Genomic DNA, 17,799 nt, shown 5'->3' with positions numbered 1-17,799 from the left:
TTTATCGCGCATGCGCACGGGTTTGCCAGTGTGCGTGAAGCTGCCGCCCGATATTGACGGCGATTCTTCGAAAATCGCTAGTAAATTCAGTAGTGTGTGAATATTGTCTGTGTAGAGCGTTCGTACGGGCGTGTAGATATAGGAGGTGAGTGTGTGTGAGTTGGGTCGTGCTCCGTACAAACTTGTGACCAGCGGGTCGCAACGTGTCCGTTAATGCGCCACTCTTCGTGAGCTCCTCCGCCCCCCGTTGTGTTTGGGTTACGGGCGTCAGAGGGGGTATTTGACTGATACCAAGATTCTTAAATAGTTAAGCTTATCAAGCAAGTGTATGTGTGCGGCGTTTTATCCGTAGCGTTTGGAATTCCCAATAACTTGGGTTTTATACGTTCGGAGGAAACGCGCTTGGATTGCGTTTGTTTCGCGTTATTTGGGTTTGTGATGGCGGATGCTGAAATTTCACGGGATTTCTTGGTCAATCTTCACTGAGTCCGGCTGCGGATAGCTAATTATCTTAGCTTGCAAAACATTCAACGTTTGCACGGTTATCGAGTCCTTATCTAATCTTGGATAGTAATTGTGTGTTCATGATAATCGAGTTTCTATGGCACAAGTAATTATACGCCACCTGCAGTACTGAAACGAGGAAAACAACAAATGTTTTGTGCAACAATATACCTAATCCTTTTCTCAAACTTATCCTAATTTAAAATCTTTTGGCTCATCCATCTCGGTGCCTTCTTTAGTAAAGTTATAAGTCTTCTGATTTCATTCTACGCAGATAACAATGTTTGTTTTTGCTCCTTTCTTAAAAACATTATCATCTACTGTCCCCATTTCTTTTACCTTGGTCATTCTAAAAATAACACGAGCAGACATTGTTTTGTTAACCGTTTTTAAATGATTTTCATTGAAAATGTTACGTAGCTTGGTGACGGAAGAAGAATCTGGTGTCCTGCGTCATTGCGTTATATCGGCTCTGATTGATTTTATATAAATTGGTAGTTTGGTTATGCTGGTATTGTCGTACGCATTGAAATGTCTGTTTAGGACTAATTAGAGAAAATATTTTGCGTTGTCGGCGTGTCTGGAAGAGTAGATTTTATTTTAGTGGGTTACTACAATGGTTTGAACTAAATCAAGTTTGACAGGCATACCCTCAGATCAAAGAATACCTACCCATTACTTCTTGAAAACTGAAGATGACGGTAGGTCATAATTTTTTTTCTGGGTAATAAATCAAAATATTAATTTACTACTACATTTTCCTGTAAAACTTCACTAAAAATAGAATTATGATTAAAATTTTTCAATGTTATTTTTAGCATTATTTACTGATAAGCTAATTGTTTTACTGAAAAACCCTCAATTATTCCAATTCTTGATAATATGTAATCCGATTACTTATCGTTTGTTTTGAATGATAGCGAACTTGAGTCATAGCGAACTCCTTGTAGTATTTTGTTCTTTTTTTTTTAAATAGGTATATATAGCAGGTGGTTTATATAACCTTTGTACTTAACCAAGTGGTTTAAAAAAAAAGTGAACTTGCTCTGCATTCTACTGCACTTTTTAGGGAAAAGACTCATATTGACTCTGTAACATGCAAAGTTCACTCTATTTTTGATAAGGAAAATCAATTCAATGAAAACATGGAAATACCACAATTTGATATTAAGCTATTTTTCAAATAACACTAGATTTTATCGTAGAATTCTTGGGAAATCACTAATTTACTTCTTAGTTAGATAAAGACATTTTTTTACTTTTATATATGTAAGTATGTACATTTATTTATATCTTGCTTTTGTTACATGTAGCGAAGAGTTATTAAATATATCATCCTCCGAGCCTTTTTTCTAACTATGTTGGGGTCGGCTTTCAGTCCAGCCGGTTTCAGCTGAGTACCAGTGCTTTACAAGAAGCGACTGCCTATCTGACCTCCTCAACCCAGTTACCCGGGCAACCCAATACCGCTTGGTTAGACTTTTATTAAATATATAGGGAAGTAAATAAACTCATATAACATTATGTATGTATGTAGGAGGATATTAAACCTTCATAATGTCATCCGTTCATTGCCTTCAGATTCCCTGTTTGATAACGACTTTACACGAGTTATCATTAAGCACCAAGTAGTACAAGATAAATCGATTTTATTCGTACTTTTTTGGGATATTTAAGAGAAAAAAAATTACACAAACATCAATATTGACATTACACCGTAAGTAAATGTATTAATATCTTCTTGTTGAATTAATATTTATGTCCTTCATCAGCATCAGCCTTTTTATCGTCCCACTGCTAGGCTGCGGCCTCCTCTCACACAGAGAAGGATTGAGCGTTAATCACCACGCGTACTCATTTCAGACTATTACCGAAGTAGGTAACTGATAGTACGTATGTAATAGTTAGTGCTATTACTTAAATAACTAATTGATGTCACTACACTACAAGTTCTTTCATTGAAATACATAAATATCGGTATTCTTACAAATCTCCGCTACGGAATATTTGTATCAAGGTGCTAATTAACTCGTTAAGACGAAGTTGGACTGTTAAAATGCTTTGTCATGGCACATGTAACATTGTATAATAACACGACACATGCGAACGTTGACCCCGGCCTTTGAACAATATTGTTTTATCGACTTTTCATGTATTTTCAAGCTCGTGGCTAAGGCAAAGCCGCGCGGATCGAACGATCATAAGGTTAAGCAACGCTTGGCGCGGTCGGTCCGTGGATGGGTGACCATCTTGCCAAAGTTCTTCCATGTTTCGGAAAGCACGGTAAACTGGCTCCAGCTGTTATTTGAACATCTTTAGCGGTCCTTCCGTGTAGGCGGAAGCCTGAAATTCTGACAATAGTATTAACAAGTATCGGGTTGCCCGGATAACTAGGTTGTGGAGGTCAGATAGGTAGTTGCTTCTTGCAAAACACGGGAACTCAGCTGCATTCGGTTATACTGGAAGCTGACCCCAACATAGTTGGGAAAAGGCTAGACAGATGATGACTTTTCAGGTATTTCATAATAAATGTATGTATGTATAACCTGCATGTGTTTCAGTAATTACAATATTATCGTATCACGTTTATAATGTATATTTACTTGCAGATATCACATTATATGCGCATCCAATTAATGTGAAGTAGAATCGTTAAAATGTTTGAGGTTATCACCGAGCAAACATCGGAAAATGGCGCGTAAATACCATAAACAATATTTTTTAGGAGAAACCTCTTTTATTTTAAAAAATATTTTCTGTTTTTTTTTTAATTTGTTTTGATGATTTTGTAGGACATTCCTATTTACAAGAACAACTATTGCTGGGGGTGTTCTATAATCCAATGTGTACAATTGATTATTACACATCATTTGAGGCAAAGCTTGAACATCTCACACCTTTATATGAGCACACTATTATCCTCGGAGACTTCAACACTTGCTTGCTTAAGGATGATGTGCGCAGCCGCAAACTCCGCTCTCTTGTCTCTTCTGTCAATATGCATATCCTTCAGCTTAACGCTACACATCATGCCCCACATTGCAATCCTTCTCTTTTAGATCTCATACTAGTATCCGATCCTAGCAAAGTAGCCACTCATGGGCAACTCCCTGCCTCTTTCTCTTATCATGACCTTCTATTTTTATCTTATAAGATCCGTCCACCTAAACGTAAAGCCAAATTTCTCTTCCTTCGCAGTTTCAAGAACATTGATATGGATCGTTTGAGAGAAGATGCGGGCATTATTGACTGGTCTCCTGTTTATGACTGCAATGATGTTGACACAATGGTCTCTACATTTAATAATTTAGTGTTGAATCTCTTCGACAAACATGCACCTCTCAAAAAGGTTAGAGTGAGACATCTTCCGGCCCCGTGGTTGTCGGAAAATATTAAGCAGATGATGGCGAAGAGGGATAGGGCAAAGCGTCGTTTCAGTCGTTTCGTCAGTTCGCTGCAGTCGTCTGTGCAGAGATGCAAAGAGACGCCATATTCACAATTCCATTAAAAACTTTAACACTGCACAAGTATGGCAATTCCTCAAGTCTTTTGGAATCGGCAAGGCTGCTAATGATAGCGCCTCCGATATAGATCTTAATACGATCAACGCACATTTTTCGAAGTCACCAGTGACGCTGGATGACAACGTTAAATCGTGCACTCTCAATTATCTGTCGAACATTTCTTTGCCAAATTGTACTTCGTTTTCCTTCCATCCAGCTACCGAGGGGGATATAAAGCGTTCCATTTTATCCATTTCCTCAAAGGCAGTAGGAGATGATGGACTTCATCTTCAAATGCTTCTTCCTATCCTTGATGTACTAATTCCTGTAATTTTACATCTTGTTAACTACTCCTTATTTACCAGTTCCTTTCCCACATCATGGAAAAGAGCCCATGTATTGCCTTTGCCCAAGATACCCAATCCCTCCACAGTTTCCCAGTTCCGTCCAATATCCATACTTCCAATCCTCTCCAAAGTCCTTGAGAGTGTTGTCAATAATCAACTGTCTCGCTTTCTTTCCTCTAATAGCCTGCTGAGTCCGTACCAATCTGGTTTCCGTCCTGGCCATAGCACGGTATCTGCATTGGTGAAAATCACAGATGATATCCGTCTGGCTATGGAGAACAGGCGCTTAACAGTTTTGGTATTGCTAGATTTCAGTAGTGCTTTTAACTCAGTTGATTTTGACATCCTCCTAGGTATCCTCTCCTCTCTTAATATATCTCCGTCTGTAACTGCGTGGTTTAGCTCCTATCTTCGAGGTCGCTCGCAGTTGGTTCGCTCTGACGAGGGTTCCTCTGAGTGGTGTGATCTTGCTGCGGGTGTTCCTCAGGGTGGCGTTCTCTCCCCTCTACTTTTCTCCGTTTTTATTAACGCCATCACAAAGACACTTACTTCACATTACCATCTCTATGCAGACGATTTGCAGCTTTATCAACATTGTCATCTCGAAGAGCTTCCTAGGACAATTGATGCCATCAATAATGATCTTGACAACATAAGTCAATGGGCTAAAAGCTTTGGTCTTTTGGTCAACCCTTCCAAATCTCAAGCCATCATTATTGGTGGCAGATATTTTCTGAATAGGCTGCATTCTCCCCCGTCACTCTTGTACGACAATGTCACAATACCTTACTCTTCGCAAGTCAGAAACTTGGGTGTACTAATGGACTGCAACCTGTCCTGGGGTAAGCACATTGCAGAAGTAAGCAGGAGAGTATTTTGCACGTTTCAGTCTCTCAAACGTCTCCAGAAGTTCCTGCCTTTTCCAACAAAAATTACTCTTGCTCAGTCGCTTCTTCTCCCTCTTTAGATTATGCTGATGTCTGTTTCCTTGATGCGACTGAGGAACTTCTAGATAAGCTTGAACGTCTGCAGAATCTGTGCATTCGCTTCATTTTCGGGCTCAGAAAGTACGACCACGTGTCGGAGTTTCGGAGTCGGCTGAAGTGGCTGCCTATTCGGCGGCGTCGAGATGCTCACATACTTTCTTTTCTCTCTTCTATAATCCCTTCTCACCAAGTTATCTTCGGGAACGTTTTGAATTTCTTGTTCCGAGAGGCAAACCTTGTCGTACTTCCTCATCTCTTCTCCTTCGTGTCCCTTCCCACACTACGAGCCGCTATGATGGATCGTTCACTGTTCGTGCTGTGAGACTGTGGAATTCCCTTCCACACTCGATACGCGAAAGCCAATCGTTGGATGCATTTAAGAGACGAGTAAAGGAATACTATTTATCAAGATGATATTTCTGTTCTTATATATATATATATATTATATTATATTATATATATATTATATTCTATATGTATTATGTTTATATACTGTGTAGCTCTACTACATACATATGTTTAGTTTATTGTTATTTAATATTTGTTTAGTATTTCATATTTGTTGTGCACATATAATTGACCCTACCTCTATCGAATATCTCTATCGCTTTAAGGTTGGCTGTAAGAGAACCCAATTCTGGGTTAAGCTCGCCGTTGTACATAACTGTCTGTATCCCGTATGTATTTACTGTTTAGTGTGCAATAAAGAATAAGAAAAAAAAAAAAAAAAACAGTTACAGATATAAATAACTTTATATCATTATTTCGCAATATTTGTTTATTATGTCTATAGTGAAGTTTCATTGTTTGCGGTTTTAATATTATTCTTATAAACGTAATGCATTTGTAATACTTTATTTTTTTAACTTTTAGCACGCGCTGTGTTTATGGTGGTGCAATTTTAATAGTCATTTGTTTATTTATGTAACTTTTTTCTTCTCTGGCCGCAATATTTTGAAAATCTAAGTGTTAAAAAGATAATCGCACACAAATACAGGTACATACAGGTTGAACTGAGAACCTCCTTTTTTTAGTCTATTCATATTTTTTACAAAAATGAATGAATTTCAGTAAAGAGCGGTTGCATGCTGTATTTTATAAGCAAGTAAGGAGAGTGAAGAAGTTTCCCCACGGACACGGGAAAACCACATGAGACTGTTTACACAAATGAAAGGTCATTGAAGTAAATATTTACTGTATTAATTAGGTAATTCATAACGACATGTCCTGCGTTGTAATATATCATAATATATTTGTATTCAAATGAAAAACCTGACTCACTACGTATATGATACCTAGCAACAATTGATGTTCAAAACAGAATAATTAGTTTATTTTATTTGTTTTATACAAATTACTTCAAACGATATTCGAGGGAAAACCATTAAAGTAAACAGAACTTTGATTTCAATAATTTGTTTATAATCTTAATTGTACAGAATAATGAATACATAACATTAGGAATCGATAAATGAATCAACAGTCAAAAGATATTATTCTCACCATCTGCTTAGCTTTTTCCCAACTATGTTGGAGTCACGGATACAGCTAAGTACCAGTGTTTTACGTGGAGCGACTATCTGACCTCCTCAACCCACTTAGCCGGGCAACCCGATACTCCTTGGTATTACATATTTTGATATTCAATAAAACAACAAAATCAAATGCGTTCTTTGAAAATAAGCGTAATTACATAGGTAGCAAAGAATGCCTATTTCCCAAACAAGAAAAATGTATCCTTTGCATAAATTGTCCTTGTTCACATAATCTACAAGTCGAAACTTACGTAAATTACAAAACAAAAACAAATTCTACAACAACAACAAGAAATCTTGTTTACCTGTCATTTGTTACGACGTCAAAATGAAAGAGTAACCCTGTAACCTTTTCTTTTTCTTGTATTCGATTCCTTCTAGAATTTCTTGGAACTCACTAACCTGATTATGTCCTAGTATGTTGGGGAGTAAACATAGTACGTACTTACTAGTAAATCCTATTAGATTCGTAGTAAACATGTGTCATGAGAAGGGCTTACTCTACGAACCCATCCACTGTCTAGATGTTTGTACAAATGTTGACTTCATGTCAGTCTCCATTTATTTATACAGCTAAATATGTTCTTATTTATTTTATTTACTAGTTTCCACTAGCAGTTTCAGCCGAACCTTCAGCTTTCCTTGATAAACCGGTTGTCATCGGCTGTCAAACGCTGAAGGAATCTTTAAAATCGTTCCAGCAGAACCTGAGACTATCGGGTTTAAACAAACAATCTCTTCACCTTTAGAACAATAAACTTACCTTCTTACTTTGCTTACTTACTTACCTAACCACTGCTTACCGTTATTTTCTGTGACTTCAGGGTTCCGAAGTTTGCTATCAAGACAGTTGACCTACCAATTGGGGCTCATGAGAACTAACCAGTAGAACAGAAAAATCCCAGAGCTCTTTTCATCCGTTATCACCACAGTGACATACATATTTTAACTTTATACTTTGTTGAACCAAATGTAACAATTACTGCGTACAAATGCCGATCAAAACAACAACAGTTCTTATGCAATGGTTTTATACGAAATGTTATGAACAACTGCGCCGTGTAGCCATTGTTTTGATGTCAAATATAGAAAGACGAGCCTGGTAACATTTTTGTTTAAATTAATTGAAATTGCGTTGACATAATCCTGCTCATAATGATAATTATGCGAAAGTTATGACGGACACGTTAAATGATTGGTGCCTTTACAAGAAGAAACTCTTGATTTTCATCTGCTAAGATTTCCAAATAATAAACTAGATGAATTTGGAATTATGAGCATAATTATAATATCAATTTCTGGATTAAACAGGTCTGTTGTCTGTCAGATTTGTAGTCAAAAACTAGTCTTTCACACAAACAAAAGGTCGATAATCTCTCAAACAATTTTACATTACAAGCATGTGTTACAAATACAAAGTAAATGAAAACACAGATTAAACGTTAAACTGCGACTTAACTTGATCTGGTCGTTGACAGCTACGATAAGCCATAGACAAGCGTATGGAAACTTTGACCTCTATCGATCGGTTCCTCGTGGCGGTCAAGGCCGAACACCCTTCAGATTGCTAATCACCTCGTTTCTAGCAATTCCATATAATAAAAAAATGTGTATATGTATAATATCGGACATATTGTCGTTCGTGGTAAAAAGTGATTTAGCTTTCTAGCTAGTTGTAAAGTTTTCGTAGTTATCGTTTCAAACATCTAGGTAATTTGTTTTGAATTTTTGAGAATTTTGTTGTGTACTTAAACATTTCACTGTCCACGAAGCAGACACAATAGTTAGGTAAACAATCGGTGTGTATCACATATGACTCATGGTATAGGGAAGTTGTTAATACCTATGTATTGAAATTTCATCGTCAATTCCAGCTTAGATGGCAATAAAAATTATGAAAATTCAAATTGTGACGTTGCTTGATTCTACAAAAGATCACATATGTAAGTACCTAATATCAAAAAAAATATACACGAACGAACGTCAGTGTTAGATGAGCAATCTTGTATTTTTTTGGCCATTTTAGCATTTTTAACTTGTATTTTTATAATGAATGCAAAGACGTTGAATACATTTTTGTGTGATTCATCCAAATACTATGAAATCTCTTTCGTAAAACTTGTCTAAAGACGTTGTATTTTGCGTCAAATATTTAAAGACGTGCCAACGTAGGAAAACAAAATATGCAATTCTTAATTATAGTTTTTAGACTGTACCTATTCCTAAACAAAAGTGCAGCTAGACCACGTAACATGAAACTACTTAAATATAATAAAAAAAATGTAATTATGTCTGAGAAATGGTTAAGACAGTTAACAGAGATATCGCCCACATCATAACAAACCTTTGAAATTTCTTATATCTGTACTAAGAAGATTTACATAACGGATTTCAAGTTTTCAACCCTCTTGCCGACTTTGTGTCACTACGGTAAAAAATGTTACTAAAATATGCGGTAATCATTTCTCGGCTGAAACATTCGTAATATGATATAATAAATGTATACAATAACAATATTATTTTCTCAAGAAAATACTGGAGTTATATTATGTAATTTAGAACTTTTCTTCTTAAGGAAAAAACCCTGGAAAATTCTTTTTCCCATTGCATTGCATGAAGGGTGAAACTTAGTAAGAGAAGCCAAACGAAATGCAACTTGTATATTAGTTAAAAAGCTTTTGTGTAAAACATTAAAGTATTATGATGTTTTCTAAATGTAGAAAAAGGGTTTATTGTTTTAAAAACAATCTTAGAAATGGGATTAGGTATTATTTTATCCTCAAAGTGTTTATTTTGTTAAATGTAAAGACATTTCTGCACGACCTTTTTGGTATTTATTTTTTCTGAACAGCAACCTTTTTTAATAGATCTGGCCATATTTTGTTGATGATTCATGGCCGTTTATTGATTAGAAGAATAACATTAGTTTGATAAATAATTAATTTAAAATAGAAGAGCTGTTGATGGTTGATTCTTAGTATTCAATCACTAGGCTAGTTATATAAATAATTAGAAAGAACTTGACTTAATGAGTTATTGATACGAGTTTAGAGTGGTCATTTTCAATGTAAATGAAGTTAAAGAGGGAGCTAATGAGTAATAGGTTTATGGTGAAAATAATATTTTTTAAAGCAATAATTTTTATTTATTTTATTTAACAGATTTTAAACATATTTGAAAATAAAACTCCTTGCTCAAAGTTTACTTAGTCATAAATAATGAATGTTTTTTTTAAATGATGTATCTTGCCCACGTATTGGGTTTGTTTAGAAACTACTAAAACGAGGAAAATAAAAGATATATGTTCAACAAGGAAATGGCAAAATATCATGTTTCTACTGACGTGTTTTATTTATTTATTAAGGAAATCAATTAATGTGCATTATTCTACATTGTAAGATTAATATCTAATTGAAAGTTGTTTTGCGTTGATTAAATAAAACCTTCCTGGAACATGCAATTTGAAATTATCAGTTCAACATCATGCTTCTCAGGTAAATAAAATATACTTTCATAGTAAATCTTTTGTTAAAGAAATGGGGCTTAAAAACTCTCATTTTTTAATATTACATGATCCTTTTGTCAAATTACTTTGCAAAATTCTTACAGCAATTTAAATTCAATGTTTGTTTCCTCTAATAGTTCAGTTTTCCTGTTTTGTTCTAAACACGCAATAAACCCATTTACAGGAGGTCAAAAAACACAGACTTTGCAAAACAACATATAAACAACATTTCCTAGGATTTGACAAAAACAGCTCCGAAGTTTAAAATCAAGGCTGACCTCAAAATCTTAAAATTCGGGTCAAGATACATCGTCTCGGAATTCTAGAAGGAAAAATGTTGATAAGGGAACATTTATAAACAATAACAACACAGATTTGTGTTGTTTGCTAACATCGTGACATGCATTTGCAGATATATGACAAAGATATTGTAAATGATGTAGACGGATTGAAGCTTTGAGGAGTTGGTCGTTGTTTTGCGCACAAACTTAATACGAATACTTCTTGGAAAAAAATAAAAACGCTACATTTGGCTAAGGGAGTAGGAGTAAAATAAGGGTCTTTTAAAGAGATTTTGGGATCAGAAGGACTTGCTGCTTAGATAGATTTATTGCAGACCGCACTTGTACAAAATGTGCAGAAGTATTAAATAAATAAATACTATACCTACACCATATCACAAAGGAATTGTCAAAGTGGCTACTATAGTAACATGATTCAATTGGTGTAGTATTTAATCCTATTATGTAGCCATATCACAGACAGACTTCTATCAAAACGCATTGATTAACTCTAGTACAATATTTTCAATAATAGCCAATATATCGAAGTTATGTTTACTAATAACCAAGCTACTTTATCTACACTCCAACATACATTGCACGTCTATGAACTTTAAAAGTGCATGCAAATTGTGCGTGGCTATCAGCCTGTGTTTTGATGACGATAACAATGGCGCCATGAATCAGTAATCAGTATAGTAATAGCAATATAGATTAGTAGATAACACTCTATTTAAACAATTACTCGGAAATATTTTCTAATCTTATCTTGGAGTAGAAATTGCAAATTCTTTTCCTTAACTACCAATCTTGAACCATGGGTCTTTGCACTTCTTTAATGTACCTACTGTTTAAGGATAATCAATGTTTCGGATGGCACGTTAAACTGTAGGTCCCAGCTGTCATTGAACATCCTTGGCAGTCATTACAGGTAGTCAGAAGCCAGTAAGTCTGACACCAGTCTAACCAAGGGGTATTGGGTTGCCTGGGTAACTGGGTTGAGGGGGTCAGATAGGGCAGTCGCTCCTTGTAAAGCACTGGTACTCAGCTACATCCAGTTAGACTGGAAGCCGACCCCAACATAGGTGGGAAAAGGCTCGGAGGACGGAAAATCTAAGGATAAGGCTTTGTAATGAAACCTCCACTATAATGTGCAATTAATCTTTACACGTTAATTTGGTTTATCTTTATATCTGCAAATTGCCTGTAATAATAAAATCTTAGCTAAACATGAATGACTTGCACATAGTTTAACAAATTACCACTACCACATTACATTAGTTCAACCGGTATTTCTACGAACGAGATGGAGACTCTAGAATATCATGCTTGAGCAAAGTTTAGTTCGATCAGGACTCATATAGAAAACTAGGATATTAGCTCAATGTTTTGCGTCTTCTGTCTATCAGAGTCCATCAAATTGTTTGCACAACCGACACACCTCTTTTATCTTATCAGATTCAGCATTGCTAAGCTGAAATCAACCTTTGGGGATGGAAATAAAATTGAAGATCCTTCCAACGGGTTAATTACGTCGTAAAAAGCAATGGCATTCAGTCGATAAGCTGATAATGTTAATGTTTATAAGGTTAAAGAACTAGATCAATTCGGGATATTTTCTAGAATCGAGGCTGAATTTATTATGGAAAGTTTGTTTGTGGAAGAACTCCGTACTTTGCCTTTTAAGTATCCAACAGTTGAACCGCATATGGTTGCATATCTTTAAGCCATTCTTAGAGAGTCCATAAAAGGCAAATGTTGAGTAACAATATGCATTTTATTCGTAGAAATCCCATACGACAAAGATTACAAGTATTTTCAATCAGACACATAATGAGACTTATGTTTTACTCTGATCATCATGGATGTGAATGATTTTCCTAAGGATATTAAAGGTTTAGTGGGCATTGAGAAGTATGGTAGCATTGTTAGTGTACATCATCATTGTCCTATCGAATATCACTTTACTGTTAGCCTTCACACCACCGGGTTCTCAACTTTTGGAGCATCCAACGTCGGCTTCTAATACTTCATCTAGTCAGAACGCTTCGTAGACTGTTTGCTTAGCCGTAGTTACACCTCAGGAATCATATTTGGCATGTTAATGTGTTTCCCACCAATTTTAGTTGCCATTGTAACAATAAAAGGAGCATGTGTCATTGTTTTCATTTGTTTATCGTTTGTTTTAGTAACACTATCATTAATTTCATCATGCCTTTCACTGATATCAGGTATTAACAAGTCGATAGCTTTGTGAGGGTTTATGATAACTCTGTTGTCACCGGACAGTGGACACTTCTCGTAATTAATTTTCCTCATTAGATATTTTTTCAATTTTGAGATTCTTTTTCTTTGACCATCGTGGCCGATTAGAATATCTTTTCCTCAATGCTGCGACTTCAGCCTTATAAAACATCAGACTGGTTTGCATATCTCCGTCAGACAAATCTTTTTTCAAAACATTATGATATTTGGTTTCTTGTGAATCATCATTTTTCTCAATTCACAGAATATCTTTATCAAAATCGATTGATAAGGTCTTAATCTCCACTTAGTCATTCGTTTGCATTTATCCTACAGCCATTCATCCCATCTCATGTTAGTTCCTTATCAAAATAATCATCAATCAGTTATTATCTTTTCTTAACCAGTCAGCTTCTGTAACGTAACGTTTAGTATTATTGTGTAACTTTTGCAGTTATTTAAATACCTATAAAAACATCATATGATCCTAACCACAGTGTGTCATACTTCTTTAATTAAACACAAATAAAGAAAATAAGTCTGGCCGTTATGAAACCCCATCATTTTTTAGTGGAACAACCAGCTTTGATAAAGGACTCAGAAACGACAAAATCACTTTAATCCCCTGGAAGGAATTCCCTGACACTGCGATTGTAACCGGGAAACAGTTCGTTGACCTACAAAGACCAATCGGAATGTCCCTTTGGCATCCAGTTTAAGTTGACATGACATTTAAATCGTCCTTTTCATTTTTGCATCATCATAAAGGATCAGGTTAGACTGGTTCTGTACCGTTGGATATGACAACGTCATTTCTATACAACTTTTTAATTCCACGTGGTTTTTGCACACTGGGTCGAGCAAAGTCCGAGTCGCGTTGGAGTTTCTGATGAAACCTTTTTACGATTTATTTACATACTGTCTGGTTTGAATGGTGCACTGATTAAAATGTTATTGTCGCTAGATGATGCAACTGTTGCTCAATTTGAAGTGGGATGGGCGCTATTATTGGCCAAGTAAACACAGATGCATTTTATGATGTAACTGTGTAAGATTTTATTCTGTAGTATTTGAACTGGTTGAAGGTTACTCTTTGAAGTTTAAGTTTTTACTTGTATGTAGGTACCTACTTAGCAAAACTTTTGTTCCTACTTGGCAATTTTTCGGGAATATGTTTAGAAATCTATTACACCTAAAAATGTTTTGTAGAAACACAAATAATTCAAGTGATGACTGACGAAACGCGGTGGATTTTTTATTATAATTTTTCAGTTCAGTAAACAAATTGATTCACAGTCTTCCTTATAAGACGTTCTAAATGAAAAAGCAACTTTTGAAGCACAAAATGTTAGCGTAACATTGTAAACTGGATTATTGATATTGAGGTAAACTTGCAACTGTTGAGTGACTCATTCGAAGATTTCGGGCTTTCACGCTATCGCTACATAAAATTAAGTTAATAAAGTAAACCATGAAATTTTCCACATTTTGAGGCTTTACAAATACAATTAGTACTGAACAGTTTAGAATAACAAGAGAAGAATTTTGATCTTTAAGTTTCTCTAAGTGTACGAACTAATTTTATGCAATGATAATATTTAATTAATGAATTAAAACCTGGCTAAATCACATTTAAAGTTCATGGAACAAATACGCGGAATTCTATTCTAAATGTCAAACATCAGATGGTACCAGTTATTTTTAACGCACTGTAGAACAAAAATAGCTGCGCAAGAGTCATTTACATAATATATCGAGAACAGAACAAACTTTTTCCCGCTTCTATTCTGACTGAGAATTAAAATAAAACAATAAATAGAGAGACTATTTTCACCCGGATTTCGTACAAACTGACCTCAGTCAATTCCAGTGATTTTGAAATTATACCTTTATTCGGGAGAGTGTGAAGGTTTATCAAAAACCCAGGATTGCGAATCAGTTGTCGTCATCAACAGACGTCATTGGACGTTCGCAATACTCGTTGAAACAGGGTCATGGCGCAAGCGGCGCGTGCGCAGCTCGATAGCGTTTGTATATTTTGTTATCTCTTTTCCTCGTGTATTTTGTAACTCGTTTTATAAAGCGGATTTCCTTAACTTACTTTCTTTATCACGGATACGAAAAATGTATTTTGAGGTGAAGTAATGTCGGATTTTAAAGGGTGTTGGGTGAACTGAGAAAAAAGGGTTCAAAGGTGAAACTTGTTTTAGGCTTATGAATTATTAATAGTTTAAATAGTCTCGACCTTTGGCAAAGTTTGTTTATCTTGTTTTACGTGTATATTCAGGGTTAGCAACCTGTTTTTTGCAAGTCAGAGAAACATACCTTTGACCGCATGGTTTTGAGATTAAAGTCGAAATATTTCATAACCGTGCATTATTAGTTATTACATAGTAACTTTAACCTATGATTAATTTGCTTGAGTTAGCACAAAATTGTTAGAAGTCCAAGATCATCCACTTTAATTCTTAATAACCTTCGGAGAGTTCCATGTTGATCAAAATCAATTTTACCGCTGTATTAGTTATCCGAGGTACCCCTGACCTATAAAATTTTAAGATCTAGCTAGAGAAACAATAGTCTGAAACCACCTATCCGCCTTGATCAAGCGTGGTGATATTATACTCATAGGTCTGTACCTTTTCTGTATAACGGCACAACGTAATTAGGGCTTGTGCTCAAAAGTGGACCTGAAAAAAATACTCATATTTTTGCATTACACAGATGCAAACAAGTCCATATAGATACTTGTTGTAAGCTCAACAAGTCTCAAACACGATCAAATAGTTAGGTATTTAGTTAGACAATAGCTACATAAAGTTAGATAACAATGCAAGCACCGCTCGCTTCTAACTAGCAGGATAATCCCCACGGAACTCGGCAGCCATTATCACAAACAAAAGACAGTCAATGACTTATAAAGAAATGAGCATTAATGGTTGTTGTGTTGGTAAAACCCTTTATGGAATGTTTGCGTTCAAGGTCCTAGGCGTTGCTATGGCAACTGTGGTGCGGATTATGTGATTTACACTTCGGCCGTTTATTGGTGCAGTTGAAAAATGCTGTAAATAATTACTAACAATGGTATTTTTCCTTGAAAATTTACCACGGTCAACTGCACAAAACATTCGGTTAATATCATTAATATCACTACAAACAATTGTTTTAAACAAAGTTCTGAAAAATAGTATAATCGGCCTTTTTAGGCTTTTGTCAGTAAGGAATCCCATTGCAAAACTAGCAACGGGTTGGCCATTTACTTGATTTAAATATTAGGTTGGACTCCAAAGTAAATGTTTCAGTAATTCCCCAACTAAGGGACAGTCCGATTTCAGACCTGTGTTGTTATGGACGATGTGGGCCACGGATGTGGGCGGTCTGAATTCCCGCGATAACATAGCTAAATATAGATAAATCCATTTTAGTATTTAATTATAGTACAAATTGTCCCCTGATTATTCCGGGAAAAATTGACGACATAATACATGATATATTTGATTAAGAATCTTCTATATATTGAGTGAGCTTTCTCAAGTTTTCAAGTTCAGAGTTTTCTCAAATTGGCCTGATGGCCTCTGACGTGAAGCAGATTCAGAATTTCCAGATATCCTCAAAAGTCAAATAGATAAGTACAGAAAAACGTCATTAATTTCGTCATTAGTTACTTATTAATTTATCTAAATTCAATATGAGATATTCTCAATGACGTACGTACTCGATATGTACATCATATTATTTAAAGACGCTATCTTATATATTTATTTGCCTTAGAGTAATCGTAATACATTAACGATATTCCTTAATTGTATAGTACTTGACATCATTTAAAATTTTAGTACTTATATTGATAAAGTCACGTTAAAATAACATTTATCTCTTGAAATTGACTGCAGATGCGGGCAGAAATTTTCTATCTTCGCAGGATTTAAGTTAAGCAGGCACACTGCTATAATGCGAAATAACTTCTACTATTTTTTAGATTAATAGACTTTCATGGCCAAAAAGGTAAAACAATTTAAAAAAATATTTATCCACTTTTTCTCATGAGGTGATCAATAGTTTAAGATAAAATATAAATAAAGGCGTCGTCATCTCCCCTATTGTTGGGGTCAGTTTCCAGTCTAACCAGATGCAGCTGAATACCAGTGCTTAACAAGGAGCGACTGCCTATCTGACCTCCTCAACCCAGTTACCTGTACAACCCGATACCTCTCTGAAAGAATGGCAATTATTCGTATTTGTAACTCTAATCCATAAAGGAGTTCCCTAGGGATACAAAAAACTGCCAGTCATTCAACAGAAGAAGAAAAATAATCAAAGTTTCATAATACTTAATCACAATGTTTTTTTATCTACCACATGGCAACGATTAACATGATATGTACAAACTAGTTCCGAAATAGATTATACGCAGTACAAAAATAACTTAGTAAAATAATCATGACTTGCAGTCTTGTGAGATGAGGCAATGCGCCCAGTTGTGTGTTAATATCATGACTATTAACTATTTTCTTGTTAAAATGAGATTATTATGTACTTAGGTAAAAGCTTTGATTGGGCAGATGTTTTTTGCACCTAGGTTGAACTGTTAGAATTTGCAATTTATCCTCATTGTGACTAACAAACCCTTTTTTGTCTGATTATTTCAGCAATTTTATACGGCTTATGTTTAACTGATCACCAGATATAGTAACAAACAGCAGACAAAAATAGTAAATGATCACCAAAATGAAACTCGCATTTCAATGTAAAACTATCACCAAAGTGTTAACACTTTGCTATCCTATTTAAGTGAAATTACTCCAAAATAAATCATGCGTAAGCCAAAAATAGTAAATGATCACCAAAATTAAACCACCATTTTAAAGTAAGATTATAACCAAAGTTTTTAAAT

The 17,799-nt window shown here is 35.2% G+C and overlaps 1 protein-coding gene across 2 annotated transcripts in view; it reads left to right on the top strand.

Moving 5' to 3' along the window:
- Nucleotides 1–5: 5 nt before the first annotated feature.
- The window catches only part of LOC110381510 (electron transfer flavoprotein beta subunit lysine methyltransferase), a 45,442-nt gene continuing 27,648 nt past the window's right edge, over nt 6–17,799 (top strand). The window contains exon 1 of one of the 2 annotated variants that reach the window (XM_064041314.1): nt 6–145. The gene's annotated coding sequence lies outside the window, so the exon portion shown is untranslated. Of the gene's footprint in view, nt 146–14,872; nt 15,100–17,799 lie in introns of those variants that run through there. The other variant, XM_064041315.1, reaches the window with a different exon arrangement.

This window comes from Helicoverpa armigera, chromosome 24, assembly GCF_030705265.1.
Source record: "Helicoverpa armigera isolate CAAS_96S chromosome 24, ASM3070526v1, whole genome shotgun sequence".
Classification (NCBI taxonomy): Eukaryota; Metazoa; Arthropoda; class Insecta; order Lepidoptera; family Noctuidae; genus Helicoverpa; species Helicoverpa armigera.
The sequence above is the reverse complement of the archived record's forward strand: the minus strand, read 5'-3'. Positions and strand labels throughout refer to the sequence as shown.